Raw genomic sequence first — 24,793 nt, 5'->3', positions numbered from 1 at the left:
CTTGTATTTATACAGCACGCCTAAAAGCACCTCTTAGCTAATGAACTATTTCTTTCACTGAAGTGTACTGTAGGGAAACAGCAACCAACACATTCTCGCAGCAATGCGTCGCACACAGCAATGAGGTAAAGATTAAGTGGAAGGAAAAATGTCACCCCAAGCCACCCCTGATCTTCTGGGGTCCTTTGCGCCCACTTGAGGGGGTAGATGGCGCTCCGGTTTTAACGCCTCATCTGAACGATCCCAACTCCGACAGTGCGGCACTCTGGGTCAACACTGCGAGCGGCCGACAGCGTAGATTTTATGCTGGAGGAGGATTTGAATGGGCGACCTTCTGATTCAGGAGATCAGAGGTCAGGGTGTAACCGACTGAGCCACTGCCGGGGTGAGGGGGGGGGCCTGGAAAAAAGGAATTAAGCAGGGCATGGTGCCAAGCACGAGGCCACAAGATATAAACCAAGTTTTCCTTTTGGAACGGGGTGATGCAACATTTTAGTGCAATGCACTTTCCCTTTAAAGATGATGTCACTCTCAGGGAAGCTGTGCATGAATTCCTCGTTTTGCTGGGTGACCTTCAGACTCCCGGCAGCTCGCTGGGATGTCTGTTACGAGTCACAGCAAATCCTCACTGCGGGGGGGGGAGGGAGGGAGAGAGAAAGAAAAGTGAAGACTGCTATAAGCGCTGGGGCCCTGCATGTAAACACATTGCCAGTCGCACCATCAGCAGCAGCTAGCACCTCAGCAACGACAAAAAAAAAACCAAATACGTTGTTAAAGGCCATCACCATTTACAGACAGTGAACACTAACAGCACAATGATCTCTTTACAGGGAGGCAGGACACGCAACACACATATTTGTTTTTTAAAAATATATATGTGTTTATACACACACACACACACACACACATTTTCCATATTGCTGGCTCAAATGAAATTGATAATGTTGGTCTCCCAATTATTACAATCCCAGACCAGATTGCAACAGTGGCCAGGACACTGGACCAAAACCCCAATATTTTATTTTGCCAGACTGTGTGGAAAGAATACTTTGCTCCAACGGTGATTGCACAAAAACAAAGGGATTTGGTGTTTTTAAAAACAAAACCTTATTATTAACACAGGCCGTGGTCTACCAGCTGCACCCCAGTTCGGGCGAACAGAGGCATGGCGCGGCTGGTAGATGCCGGGTCATCTCTCTTCCGGGATCTACCAAGCCCACCATGCCTCAGGAGATCTATTGGGATCTCGCGGGTCATCAAGATCTGAATCCCGCCCAAGGGGATCACTATCTGGCAAATGTGCGTATTCGAGTCAGGCAGCTATTCTCACTCTATTATGCAGCTCGCCTGATCTACGGGGATTCTGGGATCCAAACCCCTTTGCCTGGGAGACCTTAGGCAGGCGCCGTTCAGTACTGGTCCCCTCAAATGGGGACCAGATGGAATGGCACTTGAGGGAGGTCTCCCAGGGGATCGGAGGCCCCCAGGTGGTTGCCCTCTGAGGAAGGTGGTACACAGGCTGGCAGTGCCACCTGGGTGCCAGGCTGGCATTTTCCCCGCACCGGGGATCGGGCCCAGGGTTGCCCTGTCCTGCCCATGTGAGGTGCAGTAAGGGGCATTCCCCGCTGAGGTCCTGGATTGCAACAAAGTCCTGTTACACGGCATGGTCTTTCTCGGCACTGCGAGCACCGGGACACACCCGGCTTAACGTGCTCGGCACGGGACTCTGTTGCAATTCAGTCAGTTCGGGCCCACAGCATTAAAATCTGAAACCTCACACCAGAAAATAGCTTACAATTATCCCTTAAACAATACAATTATCCCTTAAACAATACTACTAAATCAGTAAATACAAAACCCCGACAGGGCGGCATGTGGTGCAGTGGTTAGCACTGGGACTGCGGCGCTGAGGACCCGGGTTCGAATCCTGGCCCTGGGTCACTGTCCGTGTGGAGTTTGCACATTCTCCCCATGTCTGCGTGGGATTCACCCCCACAACCCAAAGATGTGCAGGTTAGGTGGATTGGCCACGCTAAATTGCCCCTGATTAGGAAAAGAAAAATAATTGGGTATTCTAAATTACTATCTCTAGTCCCAATTAAACAACAAAGGAAAAAAGGTACAGCTCTCAATCCATCCTACATCCCAATGGCACAGAGTAATACTTGCTTTCCAGAACAGAGTTGGCTTCTGTTAGAACCCCTGCAGACTTGGGTGTCTTCCAAAAGCTGTTTCAATTGGTTTGTTTCTGCTTTCTCCTTGTCCTTTGACAAGTCTGTACTTCTTTAAATACCGTTAATCTTTTTTTTTTTAAACTAGCCTACTGTGAGAGAAAACTGCCTTACTGTCAACTCAGTGTCAGCCAGATTAAACAGAACTCACTCAAAATGTCCTAAGTTCCACCCAGCAATGACAGCTCTGCTCCCCCCCCCCCCCCCCCCCCCCCCCCCCGCGTCAAACAAGAGTGCATTTGCCCAGGCTTTTACCGTGGCTAATTTCATCTCTGGCTCCTAAAAGATTTCTGGTCTTGCACAATCCGATCCTTTCAAAAACATGACTACTGCCGTTGAACACACTCTAACGCAGGCTGTTAACCCTCAAATTGCCAAATGTTTATAACCCAATATACCTGGAAATCCTGCATTCGCCAACAATGCATAACAAAAGCCTTCATTTCAGCCCACTATTATGTATTTTCTTTTATTCCCTTTTCTTCCCATGTATTCAATGATCTGTTGAGCTGCTCGCAGAAAAATACTTTTCACTATACCTCGGTACACGTGACAATAAACAAATCCAATCCAATCCAAAGAACGAATGACTATTTAATCATCTTGGATACTCTCACCTCTGAAACCTCAAACCCCTCGCCAGAGGCACAAAGTCTTGGCTGATGGAGGATGATCAGAAAATTAGTTCTGACCAGCATTCCATTAACTAATGGCATCAAACACATGGATTATTTGGTCGTTACCTCATCGCTTACATAGGAGTTTGCGGTGCACAAACTGACCGCCATGCTTCCAGACATGACAACTTGCATTCTTATGTAGTAAAATGTCCAACGGAGCTTCGCTGGGGACGTGTAAGGTGGGAAGTGCTTACAAAACAAAATTTGACCCCGAATCACATTAGATGTTATTAGGGCAGGTGGTCAAAAACCTATCCCTGAGACGGAGTTTATGAAGCAACTTAAAAGGGCAGCACGGTGGCCTAGTGGTTAGCACTGCTGCCTCAACGTCGAGGACCCGGGTTGGATCCCAGCTCCGGGTCACTGTCCGTGTGGAGTTTGCACATTCTCCCCGTGTTTGTGTGGGTCTCACCCCCACAACCCAAAAATGTGCAGGTTAGGTCGATTGGCCAAGCTACAAAATTGTCCTTTAATTGGAATTTTATTTTAATGGTTTTTAAGGTGAGAGAGAGAGAGAGAGAGAGAGAGAGAGAGAGAGAGAGAGAGGGAGAAACATGGAGGGATGCGCAAGAGGGCAGAACAAGACAGAACACAGAGGTCTTGGTGGGTCCTCAGGTTGGAGTAGTTACAAAGATGAGAAGGGAGCGAGTCCATGGAGTATTTGAAAACAAGGATGAGAATTATAGAAATGCAGGTGGGAGTCAACGTTGGTCAGTGAGCATGGGGGTTTGGAAAGCGAAAGACAGCAGAGCTTTGGATGGGCTCCCAGATGTTGAAAGATGGAATTTGGAATAGTCAAGTCCGGAGGCTACACCACAAAGATGATTTTCCACTGGCGCTGAGATGCAAACATGAAAAGCATCATATAAATGCTAATTCTTTTAAATTACAAGCCAATTCAACTGATGCCTGATTCCAGGGCTGATGAAACGAGGATTCCTAAAATAGCCCAACATCTGCCAGAGACAAAATGTGCCGTGAGACTGGTGGATGTGTTTCCTTTCTGTCAACACACCTTGTACTCGTAAACAGCAGTGCACCTTGAAACAGCTGACTCACACTCTACCACGCTCACAGGAAAATCCTCGGCTTCATCTCTGGCCTATGTCGAATTTTCCACACTTCGGCTGGGTGGGCAATGCCAGCGCCCGATTAACGCGGGATTCCCCCACTCCCTGGTAAAATACTCGACAGACATTCAAACTGGGGGGGGATGTGGAGTGGGGGACGGGATCCTCTTTGTAGCCAATTTCTCACTGGTGGCCTGTCACTGTTAAACAATTTACGAGTCCAAATTACGGTCATCGGGCTGTGATGTTGGAATACGTAGGAGACTCTCAACCCAACCTCCTATGGGCCTCAAGGCATCCTAAACCCCCTCACCCCCCCCCCCCCCCCTCACCCCCATGTTGCAATATCAGTGAGGGGGGAGTATTGCTGCAAGCCACCCCACAAAAGAAGGAATTTATAATTTTAGGGTGCTTTCACCCCTTCAGGACATCCGTGTCGTAGCCAATGGAATGAATACGTCTTCAATGTACAGCCACTGTCAAAGTGCAAAGATAACGTTATGACACAAGCTTGTGGCGTCGGGGGAGGAAAAGGAAGGGAAAGATTCAAGGCAAGATAGTCGAAAACCGCCTCAGGTTTAATGGCACACAACCGCACCTGGTATTACAGTAATACCAGGCCATTACAGCTAAATAAAAGATGTATGTTATATACAGTTTGGAGTGCACGCTATCCACTGCACTCAAGTGGGTATTTTCGAAAAGTGATTTTTGAAAATCCTCGGACACCCACTGTGTTAACTCGCATCGTGGACTCACTTCCACTATCCAGTTCCAATCAACAAACCCTTTGTACACCATTAAAAATCCATTTGACAAGGTTGTCATCTGTGCAATGTGCAATTTCTATTTTTAATAAATAGTACATTAAAGCGAATTAAAAGCATAAGTGCAAACCCAAACAAAACAATGCTCAGTTTGGGCAATCTCACAGTCCAATTAAACAAGTCCACTTAAATAAAAACAAAATTATAATATTGATGAATAATTAATATCACCCGTATTTAAATCAGCACACGTTAATATTGAAATTGCCACGTCGTTCAATGTAATTCAATGAAATATTGCATTAAGGGAAGATCTTAGCTTTGACTGACGGGCGTCACCAACTTAGCTTCAGTGCCAACAATGACCTCTCCCAAATCAGAGAGCGAGTAGGAAAGCAGGGAGTTGGGAATTGATGCACCTAGTGATTCCATAGCTAGTAATTCCCAGAACAGGTTGCTAGTCTCTCGCCAGAGGCTTATAGCTTATGGAGGGGGATCATTCCTCATCAAACGTGGCTTACTAGGAGTCTCTCCCACTCTTACCACCAGCCACTGGCGTGTTTTGGAAGTATTTTGCAGATATACATTCAACCTGTTTGACTACGTTACAAACGCATCTTCCTTGGCTATCAGGGCCTGGGGCGGGACTCAAACCCAGAGATTCTGGCTCAGAGGCAGGAAGCTCCACCCACAGCACTACAAGACCTTCTAAGAATAAAATTAAAGAATTGTATTTAGCAACGCCTTTCACGTCCTCAGGACTTCCAAGTAGTTTTGAACTGCTGTTAATGCTGTAATGTAGATAACAGGCCAGTAAATTTGTGCACAGTAAGCTCCAACAACCAGAAATGAGATCATGATGTTTTTTTTGTAATGCAGATTGGGGGATTAACATTTACACCAAGGGGACCTCCAGTACTCTTCTCTGAAGTAGTGTCACTGGAATTTTTAATGATGTGGAGATGCCGGCGTTGGACTGGGGTGAGCACAGTATGAAGTCTTACTACACCAGGTTAAAGTCCAACAGGTTTGTTTCGATGTCACTAGCTTTCGGAGCGCTGCTCCTTCCTCAGGTGATTCACCTGAGGAAGGAGCAGCGCTCCGAAAGCTAGTGACATCGAAACAAACCTGTTGGACTTTAACCTGGTGTTGAAAGACTTTGTACTGGAATTTTTAAGTCCACTTGTGCGCATACTTTGCACCTCATCTAAAAAAGGCGACATCTCCAACACTGCAGCACTCCCTCAGGGTTGCACTGCAGTCTCGGCCCAAGTTTTGTGGGATTTGAAGCCCCAACCTCAAGACTCAGAGTGCTGAGTCAATGTGCCACAGTTGACCCCATCATAAGCAAGAGTCCTCTGACGCAGGGAAACTGTCCTGTATGACTTTCACGGGAAGCACCTCTGGGGTAGCTGGGGACGGCAACGGGAACTTTACTGAAAACAGCAGAGAGGGGATGGAGTTAAGTCGTGAAAAAAAAAGGAACAGAGGCTGTAAATGGAGCACACAGCCACTTTCACTGGCCTACTTACAGTGGAGAGCGAACCCTTGCTCTGTGCTGCCGATTTTGAAAGACACCAAGAGGCAGGCATCTTCTCTATTATTATGCAGAGATTGGGACTCAGCAAGGGGCCATCCATAAATGTCAGAATTTTCATAAGAATACCAGGAGTGCTCAGGGGAGTTCACTTTCGAGCTTTCGACTAGAAATGATCACTTTTCAACGGCTTGCTTTTGAACAGAAGGTCTTTTGAGAAGTCGCTGAGGGAAAGATAAGCAAAAGGGCAGTCTATCTATACACATATGTGAAACAGGCAACCTGTTATGGTCAGCCCCCAAGATGGCGTCTAGTCAGCCCTGTGCCTGGAACACACCTGCTGCCACAGCCGTCCGAGTGGTTCCAACTCAATGATCAATAATCTGATATGTTGAGAGCAGCACATGGTGCAGTGCTTAGCACTGCTGCCTCACGGCGCCGAGGACCCGGGTTCGATCCCGGCCCTGGGTCACTGTCCGTGTGGAGTTTGCACATTCTCCCAGTGTCTGCGTGGGTTTCGCCCCCACAACCCAAAGATGTGCAGGTCAGGTGGGTTGACCACGCTAAATTGCCCGAATTGGAAAAAAAAAATTGGGTACTCTAAATTTATTTTAAAATAATAAACAATCTGATATGTCCTGGTTGAAAGGGGGGTGAAATTCATTAAAAGTGAACTGGATAAACACTTGACAAGGGGGGAGGTGGGGAAAGGGGGGCATTCCTTCGGGAAGAAACCAGGGCGGGAAGAAACCAGGGTGCAGAACTGATTGGGCAGTTCTACCCAAGAGCCGGCACAGGAATGATGCGACGAATGGCCACAAACGATTCCACGATCTACACGATGTGTATAGAAAACAAATTGAAATCACTCCCAAGGTCTGTTCAACAGCAATTTTTTTTTTTTTTTTTTAATTTCGGGAGAGTTTCCGGGTGTGCTCCATTTGCACCTCTCTCCTGAAGGGATGGAATCCACAGCCAACAGCCGGACACTATTCCCATTCAATCCCGAGTGACCATTAATGCGAGTAGTAGCCCATTCGATTGTGAAGGTCCTCATAATACAGCCCGCTTGCCCTCGCTGCTCTGATAACCGTTTTTACAATGCATTTGTTTAGTGCCTTTAACATCAAAAAAAACACAAAGAGGGTTTACAAAATTTGACACCGAGGCAGGAACAAGGAGATATTAGGACGGGTGGCCAAACGTTTCATCAAGGTGTTACGATAGGGAAGAGGTTAGGAAATTAGATCAAAAATCTGGTCAATTTAGGCTTTAACAGACTGAGGGTAAAACTGCTAGCACTGAGTCAGAGGTATTCACCCACAGCTGGCCCGAGTTACATTGGCCCATTCAGACTTAAACTCGTTGATGGGAATAAACAGGATGACCCTGTTCAGCCAGGGTGATTCACTCAAAATCCGTTGTCCCGATCCAGGACACTCTGATTTAAAAAAAATAAATTTAGAGTACCCAATTCATTTTTTCCAATTAAGGGGCAATTTAGCGTGGCCAATCCACCTACCCTGCACATCTTTGCGTTGTGGGGGCGAAGCCCACACAAACACGGCGAGAATGTGCAAACTCCACACGGACAGTGACCCAGGGCCGGGATCGAACCCGGGACCTCGGCGCCGTGAGGCTGCCGGGCTAACCCACTGCGTCACCATGCTGCCCCTTAGGACACTCTGATCTGACCAGCCACTAGCCCATTACAGTGCCTGACGGCCTCTTTTTGTCCATAAATCGGAGGTTAGTTGCATATTCATAGCATGGCCCTGTTCTTTTGTTAAAACGGGAGTGGGCACTCGACAGCCCGGATAGCAATGATGAGTTCACGTCTGGCCACCCCAGGACAGAGCCATTATTTGAGGGGCTTGGCGGAGCTCAGAAAGAGAAAAAGAATCCTGTTCGAACAGGTGAGGGCAGAAGGATTTAGCAAGCCACCAGGAGATGGCATGAAAAGCTTCCACAGAGGTTGTCTTTCAGAAAGGGGTCTGAAGGAGCTGCACTAACAGCAGGAATATGTTCTGTAAATGCAAGTATCATTGCTGCTTGCCTGCATAAGTGGAGTTGAGAGCTGCATGTTCATTTTACGAGCTGTTTAATCGGAAATTATGCGTTAGAGTTAAGAGAGACAAGTAAGCTGTTCTCGTTAGGTTAGACATTTAAATATAGTTTTTCTGTTGTTTTAATAAAGTTTTGTTTGTATAAGAAGTAGGCCCTTGGTTATTGTTACAATCACTCCTGGAGTGAATCGGTCTTTCTGCACAGTCTTAAAAATAAAACGTCGTCCAGTATCTTAGCCACTGTTGAGATCTGACCAGATGTCCATAACAAAATAGTTGGATCTTAAACTGCACGGCCTCCAATGTTGGAATGATTAAAATCAGAGATGTGGAAGAGGCCAGAATTAGAGATAGCTATTAACCAACCCCACTTCTTAATTCAAAAGAGTACTGTGCTAACACCCTAAAATCAAAATCAGCTAAGACAGCGAGAGAGAGAGAGAGAGAGAGAGGGGGAAACAAAGGAGAGAGAGAAAAAAGAGAGAGAAAAAAGGTGAAGGAGAGAGAAAAAAAAGAGAGACAAAAAAAGAGAAAGAGAGAGAGAAAAAAGTGAGAGAGAGAGAGGTTCAAAGTTGTTCCACAATATTTACTGTGCAAGGGTCTAATTCAATAAGTGAAGTGTGTACACTCCCTGCTAGTTCCTCGTTAATCCGAATTGGGCTCCGAGCAAACACAAGATGCAGAATGACACCCAGGGCAGTTGCGAAAACCAAGCTGTGTTAATTCGCATCTCATTGATTCAAATTAACTTAGCTTCTCTATTGGCGGGGGTGTAGCAGGCTATAGATTTCTTACAGAAGCAGATACACCGAAAAGTACTTTCTTTCTCACATCAGCAGTCAGTCACTGTTCCACGTGCCCAACAAAATCCTCTCCATCAACCCCCCCACCGCACCACATCAGAACTCACGAGGCGGCACGGTAGCACAGTGGTTAGCACTGTTGCTTCACATCGCCAGAGTACCTGGTTCGATTCCCGGCTTGGGTCACTGTCTGTGCGGAGTCTGCACGATTGGCGTGGCCAATCCACCTCCCCTGCACACCTTCATGGTGTGGGGGCGAAACCCACGCAAACTCCACACGAACAGTGACCCGGAGCCGGGATCGAATCTGGGACCTCGGCGCCGTGAGGCGGCAGTGCTAACCACTGCGCCACCGTGCTGCCCTTGGGAGACAATTCTTCTGGTTTCGAACATAAAGAGTATTCACAATATTCAGGAGGAACGCACACTACTGGAGAGCAATGATTCACCCAAGTATAGCACCACTAAAAGTTCAGTAAGTGGCTGACCCCCCCCCTTGCTAGATTAATGACAGTGGATTTCTGGCTGCACATTCTCCTGTTGTGGATCAGCACAACACAGGCTCTCTTCATCCAGACACTCTCTATGCCTGGCTACTGACGTCATTAAATCTACTACAGCCATTCCTTAAGCTGACAAGCTGGCATTATGGATGCTTTGTGTTGACAACAGCAAAACCAGTCACTCTTCCCAAGTGTCGGAAACCGAGGGAGGTAGGAGAGAAAGAGAGAAAAATAATAAGCTGAAAATGTTATTTGGCAAAACGGAGCAAGGACACTGCCTCCCAGAACGTTTGAAGTGGCTCCTTCACAGAAATGTTTTAAGCTTACCATTATAAATCACTTCAGAACCAGACTAAAAGCATCTGGAAAACAAGGCTGAGTTCAGACTCTAATGACACACGGACTTCAGGAACACAGAAGGAAGGAAAGGATGAACTTAAACGATGGAAATTGCATCCAGGCCCTCCATAACCTCCAAACCTTCCAAAGCACTGTACAACCGATGAAGTTTGAAGTAGGGGCTGCTTTAGCACAGTGGGCTAAACAGCTGGCTTGTCGTGCAGACCGAGGCCAGCAGCGCGGGTTCAATTCCCGTACCGGCCTCCCCAAACATGCGCCGGAATGTGGCGACTAGGGGCTTTTCACAGTAACGTCATTGAAGCCTACTTGTGACAATAAGCGATTATTATTTCTTTGAAGCCGAGTCACTGTTGCAAAGCAGGAAACGTGGCAGCCTATTTTTGCACAGCAAGCTCCCACAAACAGCAGCGATATAATGTCCAGGTGATCTATTTTTGCGTCACTGGCCAGCACACCCAATCTCTGCTGAAATAAGGCCATGGGTTCTTGGACGTTCACCCGAGAGGGCAGACTTGGCTTTGCTTTGAAGCCTCATCTGAAGGGGGCACCTCAGACAAGGCCGCAATCCCTCAATACAGCATTGAACCAATCGGCCTCTGAGGAAATCCAGTCAGTAACGCTCCAAATTTCCCCGTTCAAGACAGTGGGATTTCTGTGATGTCACAATCTCATCACCTTCCACCACCCTGGTCAAACACCCTGCATTCACGCAACCCCCCACCGCAAATTGCACATTCACCTTTCCCTCACCCCGCAATCTTTAACGTTTTTCGTTCTGCAGCAATAAGTGATCATGTTTTTTTTTTAAAATAAAAGGACAAGGACACACACAGGTCTCTTTTCTTGGAATAAAGCTGAGATCATTCACCCTTGGGGATCTCCGGGGCAATCCCAGAGACCCGACAACCTGCCTCTTCGTGAGTAAATGGAAAACTGTTTACTTTCAATTTGACGGGAGCTTTACATTTCCAAAAATTAAAATACAAATCGAAATTGCCATGTGGAAAACCCCCTCAGTTCGGCCGCTTATGATCAGAGGGGCCCGTGTCCGTGCGGCTTCCTTGAGCAGCACCCCGGGAGGGCTGGCTGCCTCAATCACAAAGGCCCTGATTACACCCTCCTCGCCATTATTGATGATCATCTCTCTCTCTCTCTCTCTCCCCCCTCCCCCCCGGAGGGTCACGACCTCTGCCCCTTCAGAGCCGGAGACCAGTCGGTTGTCCTGGCAACCTCCCCCCACCCCTGTAGCTGGGTTTGTGTTTTTCTTCCCTTTGCTCAGAGGTTTGGATCATTGGAGGTATTCTTTTGTCCCCCTCAGATCCAGTGTAAAGAGCACTCATCATTGGAAGCAGAGAGTGATATTTTCAGTGCTCACCAGAGAGGATTTTGATAAGACACAATGCCACTTGTCCCAGAAAGTTACATAAATAGCACAGCAGCAGGAAATGGACTGTTACGTTTCTGTTCAAGCGCACCTCATTGTATTACCCCACTCCCCCCGCCTCCTAGAAAAGGGATTGAGACCTCAATTATGCTTCACTTCTTCAAAGGCTTCACCACCCCTCCCTCCCTTTTAACCCCTGGCTCAACAGTTAATACTTTAGCCACATTTTTCAACACAAAGTCACTTCAAAGTAATGCATTCCTTGAAGCGTTTTGTGAGGCATTATGACAATGTGGTTGAACTGAATGCTCTCCCTTCAATCCTTCCATTTTTCAATCATTTCCTGCACGGTAGCACAGAGATTAGCACTGTGGCTTCACAGCGCCAGGGTCCCAGGTTAGAGTCCCGGCTTGTGCGGAGTCTGCACGTTCTCCCCGCGTCGCCGTGGGTTTCCTCCGGGTGCTCCGGTTTCCTCCCACAAGTCCCAAAAGACGTGCTGTTAGGTGAATTGGACATTCTGAATTCTCCCTCTGTGTACCAGAACAGGAGCCGGAATGTGGCAACGAGGGGATTTTCACAGTAACTTCATTGCAGTGTTAATGTAAGCCTAACTGTGACAATAAAGATTATTATTCCTTCATTTCTCTCCTCCTTTCCACGGGGTTCGGTCCTCTAATTATTTACAATCTATATTCATGACCTGGATGCAGGGATCAAAAGGTACTATATCCAAATTTGTAGATGACACTAAAACAGGTGGGATAGTAAGTTGCAATGAGGAAATAAGAAATTTACAAATGGATATAGATAGGTTAGGTGAGTGGGCCAAAACTTGGCAAATTAAGTTTAACGTGGATAAATGAGAGGTTATCCAGTTTGGTTGGAAAAATGGAAAGGCAACTTATTATCCAAATGGAGAGAAACTTCAGAGTGTTTTGATGCAGAGGGACCTGGGTGTCCTAGTGCATTAATTGCAGAAAACTAGTATGCAGGTAATAAGGAAGGCAAATTGAATTTGGGCCTTTATAGGCAAGGGAATAGCGTATAAAAGTAGGGACGTGTTGCTGTACCTGTACAAGGCATTGGTGAGACTGTGGACTACGGTGTACAGTTTTGGTCCCCTTTCTTGAGTAGGGGTGTAGTTGTACTGGAGGCAGTTCAGAGGAGGTTCACTAAATTGATTCCAGAGATGAGGGGGTTGTCTTATGAAGAGAGATTGGGCAGCCTAGGCCCATACTCCCTCAGGTTCAAAAGAATGAGAGATCTAATTGGGGTGTAGAGGATGATAACAGGTATTGACAAAGTAGATTGTATAACGGATGATTCCTCTTGTGGTGCAATCTAGAACGAGAGGTCATAGTTTTAGGATCGGGGGGTCGCAGATTTAAAACAGAGATGTGAAGAAATTACTTCTCTCAAAGGGTCGTAAATCTGTGGAATTCACTACCCCAGTGAATGGATACTGGGACAGTGAGTAAATTTAAGATAGTCAGATTTTTAATTAATGAGTTGAAGGGTTATGGAGAACGGGTAGGAAAGTGTGGTTGAGGCCAAGATTAAATCAGCCATAATCATATTGGGACAGGCCCATGGGACAGGCCCATGGGGCTGAATTGCCTACTCCTGCTCCTAGTTGTTATGTACACTGATCCCTTAAGGTAGTAGGGCAGGTGGATATGGTAGTGGTTAAGAAGCCATATGGTATACTTACCTTTATTGGCAATGGCATAGAGTTTAAGAGCAGGGAAGTTATGCTGGAACTGTATAAAACGTTGGTTAGGCCGCAGCTAGAGTATTGTGTGCAGTTCAGGAATCCATGTTATAGCAGGGATGTGATCGCAACTGAACGGGTGCAGAGGAGATTTACCAAGATGTTGCCTGGGCTTGGGCTGGAGAGTTTTAATTATGAAGAGAGATTGGATAGACTTGGGGTACAGAAGAGACGGGAGGGGAAGACATTATTAAGACATATAAAATTTGAGGGGCATAGGTAGAATAGACAGGAAGAAACTTTTCCCCTTGATGGAGGGATCAGGTGACCGGGGGTGGCAGGAGGTTTAGAGGAATGAGAGAAAAAAGCTTTTCACCCAGGAGGTGCTGGGAGTCTGGAACTCACTGCGTGAAAGGGTGGTGGAGGCAGAGACCCTCATAGCTTTTAAGACATATTTAAGATGTGCACTTGCAATGCCAAGGCTGACAAGGCTATAGGCCAAGTGCTGAAAAATGGGATTAGAATATATAGGTGGCTGTTTTTGACTGGAGCGGGTCAAAGGGCCTCCATGCCTCCTTCATTCCACTTTACCTTCCTTGATCCATTCAGAGGCTAGAGCAGGTAACCGAGGCTGATATATCAGTGCCGTCCTGAGGGAATGACCTCTTTCGGTTGAGATGTTCATCCAAGGTGCGCAAGACAGATACAGCATAAGAAGAAGACACCTCCCTGGTGTCCAGGCCAATATTTATCCCTCAACTAACATCACTGAGACAGGATCGACGTTGTTTATTGAAAAGCTGTTTGTGATACTTGTGGGTGGGCAAACTGGCTGCCACATTCCCTTGCAACAATGGCTAAATTTCAAAAACGTACTTCATTGGCCATCAAGCACCACGCGACGCCCTGGGGCACCATGAACACAACGTATTTCTGTGAAAATATTTAAGCACCCAATGTACCAGCCGACAACATCTATTCCTGAGACTCACTACATCCCAGGGAAAGAAGGACCTGCCCAACAGCACAGAGCAGAAGCCACACCTTTAAGGTAAGTGGCAAAAGGAACAGGGTTCTGGGGGAAGGGCACTAGGCAAATTGCTTCGCCAGACAGTCAGCACAGTGTCAGGTGGATGTACCTTTAACAAATGGGTGTTTGTCAAAAAGCTGCAGTGATGTCAGAGTGTGGGTGGAGCTGGACTGTCTGTCTTTCACTTTCGTTTTGACCTGGCAGTTGCAGTGTGTTTTTGGTTTTGTTTTCAGAGGTGGATAGCTGCATTAAAAGCAAGCAGCTGTACAATGATCTCTCTCTCTACAAGCTACGGAATGTCTCCAGATCATTCATGATTTCAAAGTAATACCTGTTTCTGTAGAGCATTTAAACCTGCTGTCTTTATTTTAAAAGGGTTTAACTTGTGGAAGTATCTATAGGGTACTGAATCCTTTGTGGGGGGGGGGGGGGGGTCAGGATTGGTAGTTGATAAACTGTTTATGGTGTGTTTATAAAATGTTAACTGGATTCATAGAATAAACATTGTTTTGTTTTAAACATACTTTAGATCTCTGTTGCATCACACCTGTAAAGTGGACCCTTGTGCTCCCTATAACCAAAATCTATTTAAAGTTGTGGGTCAGGTGAACTCCATGGTATACTTTGGTGTTCTCTAAACCCTGGTCCATAATAACAGACACTTCTGTGTTTTAACCAGTCTGTGAAGACAAGAGAAACAAGTAAAATGATTAAGATATATAATTAACTTGATACAACAGATAGAGATAGAGACGTCCTCTGGATGGGGGAGGAGTCAAAAGCAAGGAGGCATAACCCCACAGAATGAGGCTATTTTGCCCATCCCTCCCAATCCCCAACTCAATAGAATTAGACTATTGAGGGTTGATGTCAGGAAACACAACTTCATGTATAATGGGGCAATGGAATATCTGAAATTCTCTCTGCCCAGTATAAACAAAAGAGAAAATGGAGACAAGAGTGTGGAAGTCGAGATACATACCAGCCATGATCGAACAGAAAGCAGAACGGGTTTGAGGGACCAAATGGTCTCTCCCTGTTCCCATGCACAGAACACACAAGACGGCAAGTAATAGGATGGCCCCTCGAGCCTGTTCCACCATTCAATAAGATCATGGCTGAACATGACGCATTTATCCGGGCAGCACGGCGGCGCAGTGGGTTAGACCTGCGGCCTCACGGCGCTGAGGTCCCAGGTTCGATCCCGGCTCCAGGTCACTGTCCGTGTGGAGTTTGCACATTCTCCCCGTGTCTGCGTGGGTTTCGCCCCCACAACCCAAAGATGTGCAGGCTAGGTGGATTGGCCACGCTAAATTACCCCTTAATTGGAAAAAATGAATTGGGTACACTAAATTCGTTCTATATTCTCCAGCCAAGGGATGCTGCCTTGTGTATCGCAATATATCTGGGCCAATATGTCCCAACAACAATGAGCCTCCTGAAACAAACCAAGGCGCCATGTCAAAGGGAATGAATGCTTCAAATTTACTCACATCTGCACTAGGTCAGAATTTGTTTTTATGGTAAGACAGTGTGGCTCACATCCTATCCAAACACGGAAAGGGAAGGAATCCGGTTGAGATCTAATTAAGTGCCAAGTATCCTTAATGCCAGCCGCCCAGGGACCTGCTGCTCGAGTGGACCTTCGCGCTTCGGCAAAGAGGCTGCTGTAAAAAGTGCGATGTTCTATTTAAAACTGTTGCAATGGTTTTAAAAAAGGGAGGAAGGAGACAGGGCAAGAGAAATCAGAACCCGATGGAAGGCAAGGCTGGCAACTTAGCTGTCAAAGCAGGACAGAAAAAACGCAAGTGTGCCCCCCCCCCCCCCAAATTCTGCTGTCTGTTCACAGTGCGAATGACACCTCGACCTGAACCGGAGCTATCAACTTTGCCCCTCGAACAGAACAAAAACCTGCATTCGTATAGCGCTTTTCGAAGCCACAGGCGCTCCGGGGCGCAGTGCTTCACAGGTACTCAGTTAGACAAAGTTTGATACCGAGTCACTCACCCCACTACCAGCCCGTACCAGCCTCCGCGAACAGGTGCCGGAATGTGGCGACTAGGGGCTTTTCACAGTAACTTCATTTGAAGCCTACTTGTGACAATAAGCGATTTTGATTTTCATTTCACTATGTCCCTTAGCTCCAGCCAGGGGGAAGCAAAGTATTTTTGAGATCTTCGAAAGTTTTAGCTAAAGACATGGTGGAAACTAAAATGGTCACGGACAAAATGCAGGGTTGCGGATCTAAGCAGGATTGCTCTTTCCATAAGCCAGCACAGACGCAATGGACCGAATGACCTCCTTCAACGCTGTATGACTCATTGAAAGGGAGGGGTGAAACTGTTCTTTAAAATCCTGATTAAGCAGCACGTTTGTAGTAATGGAGTTTCATAGAACATACAGTGCAGAAGGAGGCCATTCAGCCCATCGAGTCTGCACCGACCCACTTAAGCCCTCACTTCCCCCCTATCCCCGTAACTCAATAACCCCTCCTAACCTTTTTGTACACCAAGGGCAATTTAGCATGGCCAATCCACCTAACCTGCACGTCTTTGGACTGTGGGAGGAAACCAGAGCACCCGGAGGAAACCCACGCAGACACGGGGAGAACGTGCAGACTTCGCAAAGACTGTGGGCCAGCGGGGAATTGAACCCGGGACCCTGGCGCTGTGAAGCCACAGTGCTAACCACTTGTGCTACCGTCCTGCCCTGAGATTCTGTTGAGATTCGGTTAATGTTGGCTTCAAGTAAATCCGGGAGGTAATTCAATGCCACCGTGGGTCATTGGTGCCACCCACCCACCCCCAGAAGCCAACCCAAGCACAGCTGTGCCAAAGTGGCAGGTCTGGCTGGCCCTGCAAAGGCTGCCAGTGTGCAATGAAGGAGTTAAAGCTCTCTGCAAGGCCTCAGAGGTTTGTGTTCCCTCTCGGAATCCTCCCCCTCCCCATCTCTTTGAACGGGCCCTGCTGATCTCGCTGTGGCTGCCACCTGCCAACCGGCCACTCCACAGCAACCACACAAAGTCAAGCTAGGACACTGCCTTTTGTGGAATCGCCATGGTGACCGAGAAACTCCTCACGCACAAAAAAAAAGAAAAACCAGGCCCGACTTAACAGCGCAATAACCCCAACGGAATGTGCTTATGCTAACGACTAGGAAAATCTTTTAAAACTTCTCATTGCATTGTGCCTTTGTCCTGGGCTGGGAGCTTTCCCAATTTCTTCAGGAGGTCGGCCCAGAAATCACTCCAGGCTGAACTTTGTTTTGGAAACATTATGCAAATGATGCTCAAAGTCAATCAGTAAACCAATTTCCTTCTTTTCCCCCAGCCTCCTCCACACTAAATAGCTCATTCTCTCCCTCTCTCCCAGTTTCCGCAGAACAGCCAAATAATTTCAAACACGATGCAAACACTTTTTTTTCACCACGTGCCTGGAACAAGTATTTTTAAAGCTCAGTGTCTGATTTCTCTCGCTCTCGCTCTCCAGCCGACCCAACCCCCATCCTACCAGAACAATTCCTCTTGGTTAATGAGCACCTTGTGGTGTTGCCAATCAACAGCAGGATTTTGCAGAACAGAACCTCTTTAATTCCACTTCACATGCTTCATCGGATAGATCAAGCGCAAGTGTAAAATCGTGGGACTAATGATAATTAAAAACCCCAGCAGTCACAGTAAAATGAAAGATACTGATGGTGAAACACTCCCCAGGGTAACACCAAAATGATCCCAGATTCAGCCCCTAATCACAGGGAGTGGGATAGCTTGATCTTGGTTTCGGACAAAGCTCGGCACAACAATGAGGGCCAAAGGGCCTGTTCTGTGCTGTACTGTTCTATGTTCCATGATGTGTTAGCTGGTCCCAGACAGGGAACACTGGAGGAGGAGTCTATTCAATCCCTCTTCAGTTCAATCATGGTCGGTCTGTATCACAACTTCATTTGCCAGTCTTACATCTGTGGCCGGTGTAAAACAAAAAAGCTAATATTTAAAAATTTATCTTGAAATGTTTTAACTGACCGCCCCTGCCAGCCAGTTTCAACAGCCTTTTTCTTCTAAAATAAAGAGTTCCAGATTTCCATTACCCTTTGCGTCATGGGCTTCTAGACTTCACCTTTTGAAAAACGAAAATCGCTTGTCACAAGTAGCCTTCAAATGAAGTTACTGTGAAAAGCCCCTAGTCACCACAGCCTGTTCGGGGAGGCTGGTACGGGGATTGAACCGTGCTGCTGGCCTGCCTTAGTCTGCTTTCAAAGCCAGCAATTTAGCCCTGTGCTAAACCTGCCCCATTTTGATCACCTAGCTCGAACTTAAGGTTATGCCCCCTTCTTCTAGACTACCCCACAAAAGGAGATGGTTGCTTCCCTACAAATCCTCTCATCGTTTAAGTACCTCAATAAATCGTCCCTTAATCTTCAATGCTCTAGGGAATACAAGCCTAGTTTACATAACTGGTCCTCATAATTTAACCTTTTAAGTCTTTAGCATCTCTGGTGTGTCTCTCTTCCGATTGCTATTTCTGCATGAGCACATATGTAGGTCACTGAGTCCCTTCAACACTACAATTCGTAATGAACTAACTAATACCCCCGCAGAGTTAGATATCACCGCCACCCCCCACCCCACCCCCCCACCCCGGCCCTTCTCAGTGTTCGCACTTCAACAATGGCCGATTGAGTGAGATACCCAAGTGCACCCTGCATCAGTCACCCTGCAGAGGACCCCAGTCCAATGAGAAGGGGGAGGAATTGGCGAAGAAGAACTCGAGGCGCGGCCCCAAATTATCAGCCGCGACTCGGTGGGGTAGCACTATCGCCTCAGCAGTTAAAAGATTGTGGGTTCAAGACTCACACCAGAAGTTTGAGCACAAAGTCCAGGCCGACGGGCAGCACGGTGACACAGTGGGTAGCACTGCTGCCTCACGGCGCCGAGGTCCCGGGTTCGATCCCGGCCCCGGGTCACTGTCCGTGTGGAGTTTGCACATTCTTCCAGTGTCTCGCCAAAAAGATGTGCAGGTTAGGTGGATTGGCCACGCTAAATTGCCCCTTAATTGGAAAAGAAAATAATTGGGTATTCCAAATGTAATACGAAACCTAGGCCGACACTGCAGTAACTCGGGGAGTGTTTCACTGTTGGGGCCAGCATCTTGGGGATGAGATGTTTAAACCAAGACCCTATCTGACCACTCACGTAGACGCAAAAGATCCAGTGGCACTAATTCGAAGAAGAGCAGCGAGTCATCCCGGTTGTCCTGGTCAATATTGATCACTCAGTCAACATTACAAAAGAAAACAGATTATTTGGGTCATTATCACATTGCTCTTTATGGGAGCTTGCTGTGTACAAATTGGCTGCCGTTATTTCCTACAGTTCATTTGACCATAAGGTGGCTTTGGAATGCCTTGAAAGGTGCCATGTAAATACAAGTCTTTCTTTCTGAAAAGTTCCCTCACATCACCCTTGACAGCTTCCAGCTACCACTCCCAAGTGATATAGCCAATACTAGGAACTCAAAGACATACTACCGTGCTGTGCCACACAGTGCCGGGTGTCCGCGGCACAGGGGCCGCCATACATTTGGTCAATGGTTGGCCAGAACATTCAGGGACACTTCACATGACAGGAGGAGAGGAATTGCAAGCAGAGCGTCAGGGTCAACCATCCACACCTTAACTAAACAGCTTTAGTGGGGGTCGAAGAGAGGGGGGTTTGGAGTGTTGGCAGGGGGCCAGGGGAAGGAAGATTGTGTGTTTTCAATAAATTAAGCTCAAACACAAAAACAGCTCCCTTGCAGCAATTAACCTCTCTCCTCCTTCACTTCTGCAAGCATTCCCCCCCCCCCCCCCCAATAGTTTCAGTTCAAAAACTACTCGACTGAATACCACTAATTAACAGATACATTTAATTAGTAGGTTTTTTGAAGGTACAAACCCTTTTATCTGGACTCTGATGGAAATCAGCTGTCAAAAGAAACAAATTAAAACAAGGTCATTAAATAATGCCCAGCTCACCTCATTCGCAAACTTCATTGTACGCACTCCACATAATTATCATCCAATCCTCAGCCTTATTCATAATCCCCAGTCAGACACACCCAATCATAGTTCATTATTCTTTCTCCATTGTGTAAACATCTCACCCTCAACACAACTTCGTCATACGTGCCAATGTGTTGGGATCCTCCTCATAATAGGTACTTGCAACCTCATTGCAATTGTGGTAAAACTCACTTTCAATAGACTTCACCTGACCTCATCACAATCCTCTATTAAAAGCATCCCCGCCTGATGAGAACCACCTGTCACACACACGTCTCGCTCATTACAATTCTTCATTACAACTCAAGTTATACCTACATAACCTTAATTACACCACGCTTACACTCTGTTGCAAGGCTATTACATATTTCAAATCGGCATCCAAGACTAATTTATTGGTGCTCTGTCAGGTAGAGTGGCATAGATCGCTTCTGGGCCTTATGGCTAAGATCAAGTGTCGTCGGATCAAGCCTAAGATGAGGTGCGATGCCTTGTCTTGTCAACTGGGATCTGGTGTGTCTCTTTTGTGGAGACCATGAGTTGGCTCCAATTTGAATTGGAATTGGTCTTTGGAGGAAGCAAGGCGATGGATTAAGGGTTTGCCCTGTCCACTCTGCACATTGGCTTTGCAATTTTGAGGCTGGTTTTTTTTTTAAGAAAAAGGTATAGTGGTTGCGTTACGGGATCAGCAATTCAGAAACCCGGGCTGACAACTCAAAGCGAGCACAAGTTTAAATCTCACCATGGTGCTCACGAATTCGCATTCAAGTTTTTTTTTTTTTAAACGTGTACGATCAGTAAAATTGCGAAACTGTCCCGTTGTCGAAATGGAAAACCCGACTGTTCGCTAATGTCATTTGGAAATGGAAATCCGGCATCTCTCCCCCCATCGACATGACTCCAGTCTCACACCAATGTGGCAGACTCTTAGCTGCCCTCTGAAGGGGCCTGACAAGCCATTGGGTTGTGGCAAATGGTTCACTGCCTTTCCAGGGGATCGATGAATGGCAATAAATGCCAGCGATGCTTACCTCCTATAATCGAATGAAAAAGCATCCATCGCAATGGAAGGGACAACGGAGAGTGCTCTCAATTGCCTCATATGTAGGGAAAAATTGCCTCATATGTAGGGAATGGGCAGCGGGTGGTGGCAGATACACTTCCCCAGCAATCTGGAGTGAACAAGTTGCTTTGCGCTTTAAACAACGTGGCTGTTTACGGGGTCATTTCCTGGTGTTAGTCCCCACATCATCAAATTTATTGGACTCTCAACCGGCAGGGTACTTAGTCCGTGACCAGAACCACTGCGCACCCCCCCCCCCCCCCCCCCGGCCTTCTGTTCAACACTGGCTTTTCAAAAGAAATAAAATCTGGCTGCCGCCTGTCCAGTCACCAAGTGTCACCATGATTCACCCGAGCCAAGTCCAGACTTCAGTCTATTGAAGATCTCACTTGCCTCATGCAAACTAATTAACAGATTGAAACTCCAATTTCTGACTATCTGTTTGGGCATGTTCTTGGCATCTTCCCTTATGAGAGGAGCCACACACACACACACACACAACACCACTTGCAGGCAACAAGAGATTTATTTTTAATTAAACTTCCTACACCTCTCTCTCAAGAATAGGGCATTTGCTCATACAGAAGCTTCTGTGCCGCCAGCCTCCCAGCGAGGTTTCAGTGTCCTGATACAATTAAGGGATATCAGAGTAGTGAGGGAAGCTGGAGTCGAGGGAGAAACTCCACCACCGTCTTGTCGAGTAAAGCAGCCGTTTGAAGGGACCGAATACCAACGCACAAATTAGGAGTAGACCCATTCAGCCCCTCAAACCTGCTCCGTCATTCAGTAGCACCATGGCTGGTCTGGATGTGGTCTCAGCTCCAGTCCTCTATGCCCTGCGCCTGCGCCCCCACACCCCCCCCCCCCCCCCCCACCCCCGCCCCATGTCATTCAAGAATCTATCTAACTCAGGGCAGCACGGTGGTGCAGTGGTTAGCATTGCTGCCTCATGGCGCCGAGGTCCCAGGTTCGATCCCGGCTCTGGGTCACTGTCCGTGTGGAGTTTGCACATTCTCCCAGTGTTTGCGTGGGTTTCGCCAACACAACCCAAAGATGTGCAGGACTAGGTGGATTGGCCACGCTAAATTGCCTCGTAATTGGAAAAAATGAATTGGGTACTCTAAAATTTATTTTTTTAAAAAGAATCCATCTAACTCAGCCAGTCTCTCCCACAAAGGGAAACATCTGTTCTGCGTCCATCCCATCATGTCCCTCAGGATCTCCTATGTTCAATAAGATCACCTCTCATTCTACTCAACTCTAATGGATACAGACCTGGACAACTTTTCCTCGTACGGTAAGGCTCCTCGTAAGGTAAGGCACCTTCCCCCCCCCCCGCAAACCCAACTCCAGGAATCCCTCCCACCCCAGGAATCACTCAAGCGAGCATTCTCTGAACTGCTTCTAATGCAATAGGTCCATTCTTAAACAGGGCAACCACCGTTGAGGTGGGCGGAAGAGATTTCCACGGCACTATCTTGAACAAGATCAGGGGAGCTCTCGACAGTATCGTGACCAATATCCAACCCTCGACCAACATCAGAGAGACAGGTTATCTCGCTACTGTCTCTGGGAGCTTGCTGTGCACATTATAACAGCAATTAACGGACAAAAATACTTATCTGACTGCAAAATGCTCTAGGTATGGGTCTGCACATGCGTGCGTGTGTCGGTATGCGCCTGTTTTTTTTCTGAAAAGCTGAAGCTTAGTGCCACGGAGTGAGAGCTGATGAGGATAAAACCAGTGCTTGTGGTATCAGCCAGAGAGGAAGAGAAAGTCTGAGGAAACAGTTATGGCTGGGTATTGATGACTAGCAATGTAGAGGCCTGGATGAACAATCCAGAGGACAGGAGTTCAAATCCCACACAGACAGCAATTTGGGAAATTGAATTTCGCTTTACAAAAAGTAACTAAAACTAGAAATACATAAATAACGGGCATCAGTAAAAGCGACCCCATGAAGATGTCAGATTGCTGTTGAAAAACCCAACTGGTTTACTAATGTTCTTTCAGAGAAGGAAACCTGCCACCCTTCCCACTCTGAATGCTTTCAAAAGAAAACTGGACGGGCACCTGAAGGAAATAACCTTGCAGGGCAACAGAAATAGAGCGAGGGACTGGGAGTGACCAGAGTGCGCAACGGAGACCCGGCATGGACTTCAAAGGCCGAATGGCCTCCTTCAGTGCTGTAATGTCTCTGCGACATCCTGAGGATGTGAAAGGTGCCAGATAAATGCAGGTTCTTTCATTTCCCATCCCTGCATAAAGCACTCTGTGGTAACTTACTAATTACCCTTTCGGTGGTGATGGTGAACCACTACAATCCAGGTACATCCACAGTGCTCTTAGCGAGGAAGCTCCATCCTGACCCAGTGACAGTGAAGGAACCGTGATATATTTCCAAGTCAGACCCCCAGGACCCAAAGGTAGCTGGACTGGCCACGCTAAATTGCCCTCAATTGGAAAAGAAAATAATGTATTTCTAAGTCTGGATGGTGCGTGACTTTGGGGGGAGGGGGTGGAGCGAGCGTGCAGGTGATGGTGTTCCCATGCATCTGCTACCCTCATCCTTCTAGGTGGTAGAGGTCATGGGTTTGGAAGGTGCTGACAAAGGAGCCTTGATGAGTTGCTGCAGTCCATCTTGTAGGCTTCCAGTGCATTGGTGGTGGAAGGAATACATGTTGAAGGTGGTAGATGTGGTGCTAGTCTTGTATTGTGTCAAGATTCTAGAGTGTTATTGAAGCTGAATTCACCCAAGCAAATGGAAAGTATTCCATCACATTCTTGACTTGTGCCATGTAGATAGTGGACGGGCTTTGGTGCTTTCGGGGGCAGGTTACTCGCCTAGCCTCTGACCTGCTCTTGTAGCCACAATATCTATATGGCGAGTCCAGTTCAGTTTCTGGTCAATGATAGCCAGGCTGTTGGTGGTGGGGATTCGGAGATGGTGATGCCATTCAATGGCATGAGGAGATGGTTAGATTCTCTCTTTTTGGGGATGGCCATTGCACACGGGAGGCACTTGCCACTCATCAGCTTGTTATGGGCCAGGATTTAGAGAACACCATGGAGTTCACCTGACCTACAAATTTTAATAGATTTTGGTTGAGGAGCACAAGGGCCCACTTTCCAGGTGTTATGCAACAGAGACCTTAAGTATTTTTAAACAAAACAATGTTTATTCTATGAATCCAGTTAACATTTTATAAACACACAGTAAACATCTTATCAACTACCAACACAATTACCCCTCCCAAAGATACAGTACTCTATAGGTAACCCTTAATAACTTTCCTAACAACATCCATAAGCCAAACACCCTTTTTCTACAAAAACAGTAAGTTTGAATTCCTCACAGACAACAGGTATTACTTTGAAGTTATCAAGTGGTCTGGAGACCTTCTTTAGCATGCATAGAGAAGCATGTTAGCATGCATAGAGAGAGACTAAAAATACACCTTCTTTGTTTGAATGCAGCTCCCAACTGAAATCAAAACGAAAAAACTCAGACACAAAGCAGCTTCCAGCTCAAAACAAAAGTAAAAGAC

The 24,793-nt window shown here is 46.9% G+C and overlaps 1 protein-coding gene and 1 pseudogene across 15 annotated transcripts in view; one reads left to right on the top strand and one right to left on the bottom strand.

Moving 5' to 3' along the window:
- msi2b (musashi RNA-binding protein 2b) overlaps positions 1-24,793 on the bottom strand; it is a 603,647-nt gene that overhangs the window by 533,555 nt on the left and 45,299 nt on the right. The gene's annotated exons all lie outside the window — the stretch shown is intronic.
- On the top strand, positions 20,606-20,833 carry LOC140387574 (U2 spliceosomal RNA; annotated as a pseudogene).

Source organism: Scyliorhinus torazame, chromosome 12, assembly GCF_047496885.1.
Source record: "Scyliorhinus torazame isolate Kashiwa2021f chromosome 12, sScyTor2.1, whole genome shotgun sequence".
Classification (NCBI taxonomy): domain Eukaryota; kingdom Metazoa; phylum Chordata; class Chondrichthyes; order Carcharhiniformes; family Scyliorhinidae; genus Scyliorhinus; species Scyliorhinus torazame.
Note: the sequence above shows the minus strand (reverse complement) of the source record. Positions and strands in the feature narration are given on the sequence as shown.